The sequence below is a fragment of the Stegostoma tigrinum genome, chromosome 2 (assembly GCF_030684315.1).
Source record: "Stegostoma tigrinum isolate sSteTig4 chromosome 2, sSteTig4.hap1, whole genome shotgun sequence".
Lineage (NCBI taxonomy): Eukaryota > Metazoa > Chordata > Chondrichthyes > Orectolobiformes > Stegostomatidae > Stegostoma > Stegostoma tigrinum.
This window is the reverse complement of record NC_081355.1, coordinates 93,076,560-93,091,257: the sequence shown is the minus strand read 5'-3', so window position 1 is coordinate 93,091,257 and position 14,698 is coordinate 93,076,560.

The window sequence follows — 14,698 nt, the reverse complement described above, 5'->3', positions numbered from 1 at the left end:
CATCACCATCTGAGGAAAAAGACTCTCACTGTCCACCCTATCTAATTCCCTGATCATCTTGTATATCTCTAGTAAGTCACCTCTTATCCTTCTCTTTAACATTAATAGCCTCAAATCCCTCAACCTTTCCTCATAAGACCTTCTCTACATACCTGGCAACATCCTGGTAATTCTCCTCTGCACCCTTTCCAATGCTTCCACATTCTTCCTATAATGCAGCGACCAGAACTGTACACAATACTCCAAGAGCGGCTGCATCAGAGTTCTGTACAGCTGCAACATGACCTCATGGCTCCGAAACGCAATCCCTCTATCAACAAAATCTAACACACCATATGCCTTCTTAACAACCCTATCAGCCTGGGTGGCAACTTTCAGGGATCTGTGCACATGGATACCGAGATCTCACTGCTCATCCACACTACCAAGAATCTTACCATTAGCCCAGTACTCTGTATGCCTGTTACTCCTTCCAAAGTGAATCACCTCACACTTTTCCACATTAAACTCCATTTTCTACCTCTCAGCCCAGCTCTGCAGCTGATCTATGTCCCTCTGTAACATTCTTCCGCACTATCTAAAACTCCACCAACTTTAGTATCATCTGCAAATTTACTAACCCATCCTTCTATGACTCATCCAGATCATTTCTAAAAATGACAAACAGCAGTGGCCCCAAAATAGATCTTTGCAGGACACCACTAGTAACTGAACTCCAGGATGAACATTTCCCATCAACCACCACCCTCTGTCTTCTTACAGCTAGCCAATTTCTGATCCAAATCGCTAAATCACCTTCAATCCCATGCCTCTATATTTTCTGCAATAGCCTACCACGGGGAACCTTATCAAACACTTTACTGAAATCCATATACACCACATCAACCACTTTACCCCCATCCACCTGTTTGGTCACCTTCTCAAAAAACTCAAGAAGGTTTGTAAGGCATGACCTACCCTTCACAAAACCGTGTTGACTATCCCAAATCAAATTATTCCTTTCTGGATTATTATAAATCCTATCTCTTATAATCCTTCCTGACACTTTACCCACAACCGAAGTAAGGCTCACTGGTCTATAATTACCAGGGTTGCCTTTCCTCCCCTTCTTGACAACATTTGCTATCCTTCAGTCTTCTGGAACTATTCCTGGAGACAATGACGACATAAACATCAAAGCCAAAGGCTCTGAAATCTCCTCCCTAGCTTCCCAGAGAATCCTAGGATAAATCTCATCTGACCCAGGGGACTTATGTATTTTCACACTTTCCAGAATTGCTAACACCTCCTCCTTATGATCCTCAATCCTGTCTAGTCTAATAGCCTGTATCTCAGTATTCTCCTCGGCAACATTGTCTTTTCCTTGTGTGAATACTGAAAAAAATATTCATTTAGCGCCTCTCCTATCTCTTCGGACTCCACACACAACTTCCCACTACTGTCCTTAACTGGCCCGAATCTTACTTTAGTCATTCTTTTATTCCTGACATACCTATAGAAAGCTTTAGGGTTTTCCTTGACCCTACCTGCCGAAGACTTCTCATGTCCCCTCCTGGCTCTTCTTAGCTCTCTCTTTAGGTGTTTCCTGGCTAACTTGTAACTGTCAAGCGCCCTAATTGAGTCTTCATGCCTCATCTTTACATAAGCCTCCTTCTTTCTCTTGACAAGAGATTCAACTTCTTTAGTAAACCACGGTTCCCTCACTCGACCACTTCCTCCCTGCCTGACAGGTATATACTCATTAAGGACACACAGTCGCTGTTCCTTGAACAAGCTCCAAATTTCAATTGCACCCAGCCCCTGCAGTTTTCATTCCCATCCTATGCATCCTAAATCTTGCATAATCATCTCATAATTACCTTTCTCCCAGCATTAGCTCTTTCCCAGTGGTGTGTACCTATCTCTTTCCATTGCTAAAGAAAACATAACTGAATTGTGGTCACTATCACCAAAGTTCTCACCTACTTCTTAATCTAACACCTGGCCTGGTTCATTACCCAGTACCAAATCCAATGTGGCCTCGCCTTTTGTTGGCCTATCTACATACTATGTCAGGAAACCCTCCTGCGCACATTGGACAAAAACGGACCCATCTAAGGTACTCAAACTATAGCGTTTCTAGTCAATATTTGGAAAACTAATGTCCCCCATAATAACTACCCTGTTACTTTCGCTCCTATCCAGAACCATCTTTGCAATCCTTTCCTCTACATCTCTGGAACTTTTCAGAGGCCTCTAGAAAACTCCCAACAGGGTGACCTCTCCTCTCCTGGTTCTAACCTCAGCCCAGACTACCTTGGTGAACGAGTCCCAGTCAAACGTCCTTTCTACGATTGTAATGCTGTCCTTGACTTACAATGCCACACCTCCCACCCCTTTTACCACCTTCCCTGATCTAAACCCGTGCAACAACTATTCCTGTCCCTGCTCTATCCATGTCTCTGAAATGGCCACAACATCGAAGCCCCAGGTACCAAACCATGCTGCAAGTTCACCCTCCTTATTCCGATTCTCCTGGCATTGAAGTAGCCACACTTCAAACCACCTTATTGCCTGCTGGTACACTCCTGCGACCTTGAAACCTTATTCACGACCTCACTACTCTCAACTTCCTGTACACTGGAGCTACAATTCAGGTTCCCATCCCCCTGCTGAATTAGTTTAAACCCTCCTGAAGAGCTTTAGCAAATTTGGCCCCCCAGGATATTGGCACCCCTCTGGCTCAGGTGTAGACCATCCCATTTGTAGAGCTCCCACCTACCCCAGAATGAGCCCCAATTATCCAGGTATCTGAACCCCTTCCTCCTGCACCATCCCTGCAGCCACGTGTTCAACTGCTTTCGCTCCCTATTCCTCACCTCACTAGCACGTGGCATGGGTAATAAACCAGAGATAACAACTCTGTTTGCTCTATCTCTAAGCTTCCAACCTAGCTCCTTGAATTTCTGCCTTACATCCCCATCCCTCTTCCTACCTATGTCATTGGTGCCTATGTGGACCATGACTTGTGCTGCTCCCCCTCCCCCTTAAGGATCCCGAAAGCAAGATCCAAGACATCATGGACCCTGGCACCTGGGAGGTTACAAACCAATCGCGAGTCTCTTGAGGCCCTCCTCTCATCTCAAGCCCCACCCCCATCTCCTACCTACTCGCCTCATCCCACCCTCTTGACCTGCCCGTCCTCCCTGGACTAACGTAACCTCTCCCTAACTCCCCACATACACTCACCTTTTCTGGTTCCATCCCCGCCTCTTTAACCTGTCTTCTCCTCTCCACCTATCTTCTCCTCTATCCATCTTCTATCCGCCTTCCCCTCTCTCCCTCTTTATTTCTGAATCCCCCTCCGCTTCCCCATTTCTGAAGAAAGGTCTCGGCCGGAAACGTCAGCTTTCCTACTCCTCTGATGCTGCTTAGCCTGCTGTGTTCATCCAGCCCTATACTTTGTTATTTTTTAACATTTTACTTTGTTTTTAAAAGATGGGACAATACAACAACAGTTATCAGGTGTCAAACGTAGATGTGAACTTAAATATAATTTTCTGCATAATTCCATCTGGACCATCTGCCCTTGGTAAAAGACCTTCTAAATCGATGCAGAAAACGTCCACACAGGTCTGTAAATCTAGTGTTGCTTTGTAGAAGTCAAGGATTGTGATAACGGTCATGTCGGAGAAAGGGAGGGCTGTTCAGAAACTATCTTTGGGAAGCTAGTTTCTGATAAATATCTCTGATAGTCCTCACACCTGCAATAGAGTAAAATGGATTGTCTTCTCTGCAATATTAATTATAGAAGAAATCCATCATGCCACCCCTTAGCTGCGCTGAACATACTTAACATCAATTGAGTTTCTAAGTAAGTGATCAACGACAAGAGCTGTGTATCTTTGATAAATGGTGGCATCATGCTAAAGTTACCAGGGAAATGGGTTTGAAAGCCATCATGACAGGCAAATTTGAATTCAATAAAATCTGGAATTAAAAGTTGGTTAAATGTTGACCATGTAACTATTGTTGAATTTTGTAAAAACCCGTTGGGTTCACTAATATCCTTTAGGGAATAGGCCTACATGTGACTCCAGACACACAGCAATGAGTCTGACTCTTAACTGCCCTCTAAAATAGATTAGCTTATCAACCAGTTGAAAGAGAATTAGGGATAGGTAGAACACCAACCTTGTCACTGATGACAACATCCCATGCAAGAACTAAGAAAAAACTTTTGAATCTGTGGCCATCAAGGCCTGGAAGGCATTGTGGGTATATAAAGTCTATCAAAGATCTCTTGTATTGCATGCTGTATCAAAGCAGTATAACCTGATTCCTTAAATGAATGCCATTAGAGTCCTAATTAGATTCTGGCATGCACAAACTGAGAATATGATGAAGATACATTCAATGAAGTTTTCAAAAAGATTGAGTATTCTTTGAAGAGATAAAAATGCAGTGCTACAGAGTGAAAGCAGGTTGCAGGTCTGTCTGAGTGGGGCTTCATTAACTGGGCAGGTGGCTTGCACCACAGAGTGAAACCGATAGTAGAGATTCAGCTGTTATTCTGGCTGAGGTCACCATGAAGGCCCTACCCTCTCAATCTGTCTCCTTGCATGAGGCATGGTGACTGTCAGTTTAAGCTGATCACCAGTCTTATCTCTTGAATAAGAGAGCAGCCTATGGTGACTCTCTTCCTTGCAAATAGATAAGCATGGAAATGATAAACTCAACAGCTTCCTGCTGTTCTGAAACCTATGATTCAATTCCATAAAATCAACCTATCGAGTCAATCTATTTCTGCTTACTATGTTTTGTGAAGTGGGCAGTAGCGGTGGAATTTCTGAGAATTTTGCTGGACCATATTATTCCACTGGTGTTTTAGATGCAGGGCAGCATCCCCATTGAAAGAACTTCAAGAAGAGGACGGAGACCTGATGAAAATAGGTCCAGCTCCGATAACCAGACCTTCTAGGTAATATATATGTCAATGAAACTCCTCTGGTGGCATTTCTGGAGGATATTCATAGCTATTGTTCATTTATTTTTCCATTCTGATGCAGTAGGTATTTTATTTTACTAAAAAATCCAAGTAATAATTCAGAGCATTAACAATAGAATCTCCACAGTGTGGAAATAGACCAATCAGCCCAACAAGTCAACACTAACCTTTCAACAAGCATCCCACCCACACCCAGACCCATACCCATACCCCTATTCTATTCTGCAACTCTGCATTTTCCATGGCTAATGCACCTAACCTACATATCCCTGACCCACCTAACTTGTACATCTTTGCACTGTGGGAGGAAAACAGAGCACCTAGCAGAAACTTACACAGAAACAGGGAGAACATGCAAACTCCACATAGATAGTCACCCAAGGCTGTTGAAGATGGGTCCCTGGTGCTGTAAAACAGCAGTGCTGACCACTGAGCCACCATGCTGCCCAGTGAGTAATGGAATACTCTTTATGAAATCAAAAACATAGTCTCCTTTTTGGTTACAAGGTAACAAAAATTTAAGGAAAGTTTTTATTTGGTTATTTCAAATTTTCATGAATGATTTTCCCTCTTGTGAAGTAAGGGCCTGGCAATTCCATAGTACAGTAATTATTTTGCAGGCACTGAAAAATCATTTAAGCCTGCAATACAGTGAACAAATGAAGTTCACTAGTTATAAAGTGGAAGTGGATCAACAAACACGGTGGTACAGACAAAACAAAATGGCCTCCTTGTGTGAAACATATATCTAATATTAGGTTGTTTTGAATCTACCCAGCATCCAGTTCAGATCCACCGCAAATGTTGGATCCTGTAACCACCAATTTAATCTGCTTAACTGGCAAATCACCACTCCTAAGCTATTACAGTATTAGATCACTGATCTGGTCCCCAGACCTGGAAGTAGTGGACTGTAAGTGCTTGGGTTGGGGAGGGGGCCGGTCCTACTTTTGGCAGGGGGGACCTGATATGGCCATTGCCCCCAACATCTTTGTGTAGTTCAGAGCAACCATCTACCTCCTTCTGGACCTACAAAATATGCTTACTTATCTTTGGACTTTTCTGTTGGTTCATTGGCCAAATCTGAGTGGAATGTGCACAGTTGCCGCAGCATAGACTGGAAACTGTAATTATGATTTTCAAATTTCAATTGCACCGTGAGCAGCACAATTACCAGCTAACTTATGAGGAAGCTGACTTCTACTTCTTCAGAGAGTTGATAACAGGATAAAAGCAGTTCGTAATCTGTGACAAACTTTGAGTAATGCAAAAAGATACCAACTAAGTGCAAGGTTTATTTTTCATCCTTTCAAAAAAATTGCTTGACAGATTCAGGAGTAACAAATCTACAACAGGTGAATAAAATAAAAGCTAAGCTAAGTAATAGTCAGAGAAATGATCAACAGAATTTAAACTTAAAGAAATTAAAGTTAACAGATGTGGAGGTACCAGTGTTGACGGGAGTGGACATGGACAGGAGTCGCATGATACCAGATTATAATCCAACAGGTTTATTTCATTCACCTAGCGAAGGGGCAGTGCTTTGAAAGCTTGTGATTCAAAATAAATCTTTTGGACTATAGCCTGGTCTTACGTGTGACTTTGGACCTAAGTTTACAGAGGGAGGCAATGACCTATTGGTATTATTACTCGGCTATAAATACAGAGACCCAAGTAATGCTCTAGGGACCCAGGTTCAAATTCTACCAAGGCAGATTGGGTTCACTAAAATCTGTTCGCAAAGGAAACTGCTGGCCCCCAGTGACTCCAGACCATTCAAAATGTAGTTAACTCTTAACTGCCCTTTAGACAATAGACGCTGGCCTTGCCAATAATGTCTACATCCCATGACTAATGTAAACATTTTTTTTCAGTGCGAGAATTTCCAAAATAACAACACAAACTTTGAAAAGGTCTGCTACACATGAAAGGAAAATATAGGAAGTGGTGGTACAAGAAATAAAAGACTACAAATCTTGTCAACAAGACTTGATGCCCATGGTACTCATGCGATAAGTGTTTCAGACAGAGTCAATCATATATGCAAGAGTGGACAATGCCAATTTGTGCATTTTGGACAACAACTACTGGTACTTACGTAGCACCTGGCATAGTGGAATTAGTTTTGTGAGAGAGCAGGCGTGTCTCATGATCATGATCATCTCCAAGGGAGGGTGAGGGAGATCAGATAGAATCAAGGAAAATAAGAGGCCACTTGTTGTATAGTGGTTGTGTGCCTAACTCTGGGCCAGAAAACCTGGGTTCAAGTCTCATCAGTCCTAGGTATGGCATAACATGTCAGAAAGGTTGATTAAAATAATTATAATCTAAGGTAGGACTCAAATTTGGGTCTAGGAAGAAAGTTTGAACTTGGGAGAAAGGAGGGAAGTGGCTAAAACAGGTTCAGCAGGTCTGGCAGAGAGAAATCAGAGTTGACATTTCAGGTGAAATTACTCTTCCTGAGAACTTGATCCAAAACATTAACGCTAATTTCTCTCCGCAGATACTGCCGGACGTGCTGAGCTTTTCCAGCAATTTCTGTTTTTGTTTCTGATTTACAGCAGCTGCAGTTCTTTTCAGTTTTTTTTTAAAGTGACTAAAACATTTGATTGCAGCTCAGTCATGACAGCAAGTCTTTGAGCTCTTCACCCAAGTTACTGACACTTTAGAATATAGTCAAAAATATTAGCTAACCAAATTGAAATTTGGGACTTGCAGACAATTTTTCAGAACAGAGAAGTAGTCAAATACTAGTTGACAGAAATTTTAAAAAGATTAAATGGGAAGGAAGATATATCAAAAACATGTTTTCATTTCAAAAGATACATGGCAAGTGGAATATGTCACTCACAGTTATCAGGCAGACAATATAAAAGAAAAACCAAAAGAACTGTGGATGCTGTAAATCAGGAACAAAAACAGAAATTGCTGGAAAAGGTCAGCAGGTCTGCCATCAGAAGAAAAATCAGAGTTAATGTTTCAGGACCGTTCCTCAGAACTGACGGTAGCTAAGAAAATGTTAGCTTATGTACTGAAGATAAGGTGAGAATGGGGGAAGGGGGTAAGGAGTAAATGATAGGTGGTGATAGAGCCCGAAGACAGAGAAGAGCAGTTGGACAGACAAAGGAGTTGTTAATGATTTGGCTTGGAGGGCGAATAACTATTAATGGAGACTTAGTGGCTAATAGTAGGTAGTGAATGATGACAGGCAATATGATAACAAGGCCTGGCGTGTGGGGTGGGGGCCAAGGGCATGGGAGAGGCAGACAATGGAGTACAGTGTTCAGAGAATGATTCTCAATATGATTCTTCCACTTGTCCATTGTACTTCAAACAGGAGAGCTATGAAAATCCTGGGAGAAGGCATAAATATTGTTTATGGCATTTTACTATAGCTCATCCCCTGAAGGATAATTACAATGGAAAATCACCTCTTAAGGTCTGCAGAAAATAAAAGAACTTTCATTTGTCTAAAGGCTTTCTTGGTCATCCAATGCAAATGTGTAGATTTGACATATAATCAATGGCATAATATAAGGTATTTTTACGAAGGCAGGTAGATCGGGGAATAATCTCTGAAAAAGTTTTGGGGCAGTCAGACCTAACTGGACATTTTTCAACAAGATAATAAAATGTGAGGCTGGATGAACACAGCAGGCCAAGCAGCATCTCAGGAGCACAAAAGCTGACGTTTCGGGCCTAGACCCTTCATCAGAGTGTTCATCCAGCTTCACATTTTATTATCTTGGAATTCTCCAGCATCTGCAGTTCCCATTATCTCTGATACTATTTTTCAACAAGATCTTTGGTTTCTTCAAATTCAATTGTTGCATTCATTTTGTTTACAAAAATCCATATTCATGAAACAAACACATTGAGGAGAACATGTCTCAGGATTATGACTGAAAGCTGCAACAATCCACATTCTCCTGTTTTTATATTGCACATATATATGTAGAAGGTTTAAATTTGGACTAATATATATTCATAGAGATAATGGGAACTGCAGATGCTGGAGAATCCAAGATAACAAAGTGTGAAGCGGGATGAACACAGCAGGCCAAGCAGCATCTCAGGAGCACAAAAGCTGACGTTTCGGGCCTAGACCCTTTGGTCTAAGCCCGAGACGTCAGCTTTTGTGCTCCTGAGATGCTGCTTGGCCTGCTGTGTTCATCCAGCTTCACACTTTGTTAATATATATTCATACTTCCTTACTAATGATCACGCTTCCAGTCTTAAAAAAATCATTAGATTATATTTAACGTGTCATAACTATTGTTGTAGTTTCATTTACCATTTAGCATTTAAATATCTTGTTTTGTAAATTTGCAGATTATTCTACATTTTACACTTTATATTCAGCATGTTATTAATTTTTACAGTAATTTAAATGATCCAGATTTTTATCATTATGCCATAAACAATGAGAAACTGAAAATAGCAAAATTAAATAAATATATATATATATATATATACATTCTAAAATTACTGAAATACAGTAGGCAAGATCTGCCTACTGAGTCAGTATGGGTGGAAATTTGGAACAGCAAGGGGGCAGTCACCTCGTTAGGGGTTCACTACAGGCCCCCCAATAGCAGCAGGGAGTTTGAAGAAAGCATAGGTCAACAGATTTTGGAAAAGTGTGGACGCAGTAGGGTTGTTGTAATGGGTGACTTTAACTTTCCTAATATTGATTGGAACCTCCTTCGAGCAGAAGATTTGAATGAAGCTGTTTTTGTAAGGTATGTTCAGGAGGGTTTCCTAACGCAGTACGTTGATAGGCCGACGAGGGGAGAGGCCATTCTAGACTTGGTGCTCGGAAACGAGCCGGGGCAGGTATCAGATCTTGTGGTGGGAGAGCATTTTGGTGATAGTGACCATAACTGCCTCACATTCTACATAGCTATGGAGAAGGAGAGGATTAGGCAAAATGGGAGGATATTTAATTGGGGAAGAGGAAACTATGACGCGATTATACATGAGTTAGGAAGCATGGACTGGGAGCAATTGTTCCATGGTAAGGGAACTATAGACATGTGGAGACTGTTTAAGGAACAGTTGTTGCGAGTGATGAGTAAATATGTCCCTCTGAGACAGGCAAGAAGGGGTAAGATAAAGGAACCTTGGATGACGAGAGCGGTGGAGCTTCTCGTCAAAAGGAAGAAGGTAGCTTACATAAGGTGGAGGAAGCTAGGGTCAAGTTCAGCTGGAGAGGATTACAGGCAGGCGAGGAATGAGCTCAAAAATGGTCTGAGGAGAGCCAGGAGGGGGCAGGAGAAAGGCTTGGCAGAACGGATTAGGGAGAACACAAAGGCATTTTACATTTATGTGAGGAATAAGAGAATGGCCAAAGAAAGACTAGGGCCGATCAGGGATAGCATAGGCAACTTGTTTGTGGAGTCTGAGGAGGTAGGGGAAGCCCTAAATGAGTTTTTTGCTTCTGTCTTTATGAAAGAAACAAACTTTGTAGTGAATGAAACCTTTGAAGAGCAGGTGTGCATGCTGGAATGGATAGAGATAGAGGGAGCTGATGTGCTGAAAATTTTGTCAAACATTAAGATTGACAAGTCGCCAGGCCCGGACCAGGTTTGTCCTCGGCTGCTTTGGGAAATGAGAAATGCAATTGCTTTGTCACTCGTGAAGATCTTTGCATCCTCGGTCTCCACTGGAGTCGTACCTGAGGACTGGAGAGAGGCAAATGTAATTCCTCTCTTCAAGAAAGGAAATAGGGAAATCCCCGGCAATTACAGACCAGTAAGTCTCACGTCTGTCGTCTGCAAGGTGTTAGAAAGGATTCTGAGGGATAGGATTTATGACCATCTGGAAGAGCATGGCTTGATTAAATGCAGTCAACATGGCTTTGTGAGGGGCAGGTCATGCCTCACAAACATTATCGAGTTCTTTGAGGATGTGACTAGAAAAGTTGATGAGGGTCGAGCTGTGGATGTGGTGTATATGGACTTCAGCAAGGCATTTGATAAGGTTCCCCATGGTAGGCTCATTCAGAAGGTCAGGAGGAATGGGATACAGGGGAACTTAGCTGTCTGGATACAGAATTGGATGGCCAACAGAAGACAGCGAGTGGTAGTAGAAGGAAAATATTCTGCCTGGAAGTCAGTGGTGAGTGGTGTTCCACAGGTCTCTGTCCTTGGGCCTCCACTGTTTGTAATTTTTATTAATGATTTGGATGAGGGGATTGAAGGATGGGTCAGCAAGTTTGCAGATGACACAAAGGTCAGAGGTGTCGTTGACAGTATAGACGGCTGTTGTAGGCTGCAGCGGGACATTGACAGGATGCAGAGATGGGCTGAGAGGTGGAAGATGGAGTTCAACCTGGATAAATGCGAGGTGATGCATTTTGGAAGGTCGAATTTGAAAGCTGAGTACAGGATTAAGGATAGGATTCTTGGCAGTGTGGTGGAACAGAGGGATCTTGGTGTGCAGATACGTAGATCCCTTAAAATGGCCACCCAAGTGGACAGGGTTGTTAAGAAAGCATATGGTGTTTTGGCTTTCATTAACAGGGAAATTGAGTTTAAGAGTCGTGAGATCTTGTTGCAGCTCTATAAAACTTGGGTTAGACCGCACTTGGAATACTGCGTCCAGTTCTGGTCGCCGTATTATAGGAAAGATGTGGATGCTTTGGAGAGGGTTCAGAGGAGGTTTACCAGGATGCTGCCTGGACTGGAGGGCTTATCTTATGAAGAGAGGTTGACTGAGCTCGGTCTCTTTTCATTGGAGAAAAGGAGGAGGAGAGGGGACCTAATTGAGGTATACAAGATAATGAGAGGCATAGATAGAGTTGATAGCCAGAGACCATTTCCCAGGGCAGAAATGGCTAACATGAGGGGTCATAGTTTTAAGCTGGTTGGAGGAAAGTATAGAGGGGATGTCAGAGGCGGGTTCTTTACACAGAGAGTTGTGAGAGCATGGAATGCGTTGCCAGCAGCAGTTGTGGAAGCAAGGTCATTGGGGTCATTTAAGAGACTGCTGGACATGCATATGGCCACAGAAATTTGAGAGTGCATACATGAGGATCAATGGTCGGCACAACATTGTGGGCTGAAGGGCCTGTTGTGCGCTGTACTCTTCTATGTTCTATGTTCTATGTTCTATAAAGAATATAAACAGTCTTCGGCATGAATTGGTTAAATGCTTTCCAAGAACTTTTTTTATTGAGAGTGATGCAGTAGGCAAATTCTGTTCTGGAAATGAAAAATAAGCTAAATACGTGGATGAGACAGTCAACTAAAATTTAAGGGACATGTAAGGGATGTCAGCCATTACTGAACTTGAAAGTTCACATCCAGCAACTTTAATTGGGCTGTCAGGCGTTAGAATATCAACATAGTGCTCTCAAAATCTCAAATTTCATGCCAGTCACCTGGCCACATCAGAAATTACCACCAGCATTTCCTTAAAATCATTATTTCTATGCTCAATTTCAACATTTGCCAGCTTTGTATCATTTCCCACAGTACAATCAATATTTCTCCAGAGATGTATTTGTTGTCACTTGTTAACAAAGATTTTATGGCCTTGGAGATCATAAAAATCCTTGACACAGAATTCGACTGAAAAATAAGTTAAATAATTCTTTGTCACATATAGAATAGAAGCTCCCATATGACTTTATAAAGGTTAAAGATATTTGATTAATTCATAAATTTGCCTGAATATTATTGCAACATATTCACTATATATTTGGATGTAATTGAAAGTGACAATTATTCAGGTCAAATTTTAGAAACTAAATACATATTTATGGAGAGGGTAAAATATTATAATTCATTTATAATGCAGTAATGAAGGCATTGGTTACGATGGACAAACATTCAGTGTAATACAAAAACCACTTTTCTTATTTTTCAACTAATGATTTTACCTCTAATAGACTTTATTTCAGCAGCACAACAATGTGGAAATACAAATAATAAATTTCTCATAGGGTGTGACTGATATTTATATGGACATTTTCTGAAACCAATTTGATGAGAAGTCAATGCCAGGGAAGAATCAAAAGTGCAAGTTCCCTAAAATTCACAAAAACCCAGATTATTTCATGTACTGTGTGCTTCATGGTAGCTCCAACAATTCAAGGCCTTCTCTTGAACGGAGTTGTCACAGCAATCTCTGTTAAATATCTTTACCATTCATAACACTATCAGACTAATATTGCATTAACATTATATTACTGTATTGAATAATTCTTATGTTAGAGAAGGTCTAGTGTATAGAGTGATGTCTGTTTTGTAAAAACCGTAGTTGAACACAGAATATGTAAGGCCAACTGGCAATGGACAAAGAAATCTTCAGGAGACTAAACCAGGCTAGGGATAAATCTATGAATGGTGATAGCAGGAATGACAGAGCGGAAAGCACGGCAGTAAATTATATAGGTTAATTTTGTCTAAAGACAATCCACTGAAAATTTGTGAAACTTAAAATGGAAAAGACACTGAGACCAGAAGAAATAAACCTAGAATGCAGATGATATTGATATCAAATTAGATCTGTTTAAATGTTTTCCTTTTAGTTTTCTTTTATAACCAGAGGTGCTCTTACATACAACTGAATGTTTTGTTTGTCCATCACCAAATCACCCATGATTTCTTTTCATATATTAACCACCACCAGTAAATCACCATGTTTCTAATCGAAGAATTTATTGAAAAAGCCCATTAAAGGTAACATTTATCTACTTAACAAGAAACGGATAAATGAGAAATTATTGAGTTTAATATCAGTCGCAGACAATTTTCTATAGATGAGAATATATGACAAAACACTTACTTCGAAAACAGGACTTAGAAATTCCCTGGCTGGGATGAGTGATGGGGTAGATGGGTGCAGGAGTAAGAAGGGATACTGATTCCAGCAGTTCCTTTGAGATTAGATGCCCATCACTGATTCCACCAAAGTTCACATGGTCAGTGGTTAGTATAAGGGGAAAAACAAATGAACAAAAGAGAAGTACGCACAGGAACAGGCCCTTTGTCCCTCCAAGCCTATGTCAATCATCATCTCCTAACTAATCTAAAAAACAGATTTTCTGCCCTTATTCAGTCTGTATCCCTCTATTCCATCCCTACTCATGCAGCCATCCAGATTCCTCTTAAATGCTGCCAACATGCCTGCTTCTACCACCCCTTCTGGCAGTGTGTTCCAGGCTCCTACCACTCTCTGTGTGAAAAACTTCCCTTACACATCTTTCTTAGGCTTTTCCTCACTCACCTTCAACCTGTGACCCCTTGGAATTGAAGCTTCAACCCTGGGAAAAAGTCTCTGACTATCCACCCTATCTATGCTTCTCATAATTTTGTAGACCTTTATCAGGTCTCCTCTCAGCCATGTTCTTTCCAATGAAAACAATCCTACACTTTTAAAGATAATAAAATGAGAGGCTGGATGAACACAGCAGGCCAAGCAGCATCTCAGGAGCACACTTTTAAACTTTTTTTCATAATCAATGTCCTCAAGACCAGGCAATATCATTGTGAACCTTCTCTGTACTCTCTCCAAAGCTTCCATGTCCTTCTGGTAGTGTGGTGACCAAAACTGCAACAATACTCCAAATGCAACCTACACATGTAGCTGCAACATGGTTTACCAACTCTTGCACTCCATGCCCCAGCCAATGAAGGCAAGCACGCTGTATGCCTTCTTAATCAACTTTGCCACCTGTGTTGCCACTTTTAAGAAACTGTGCAT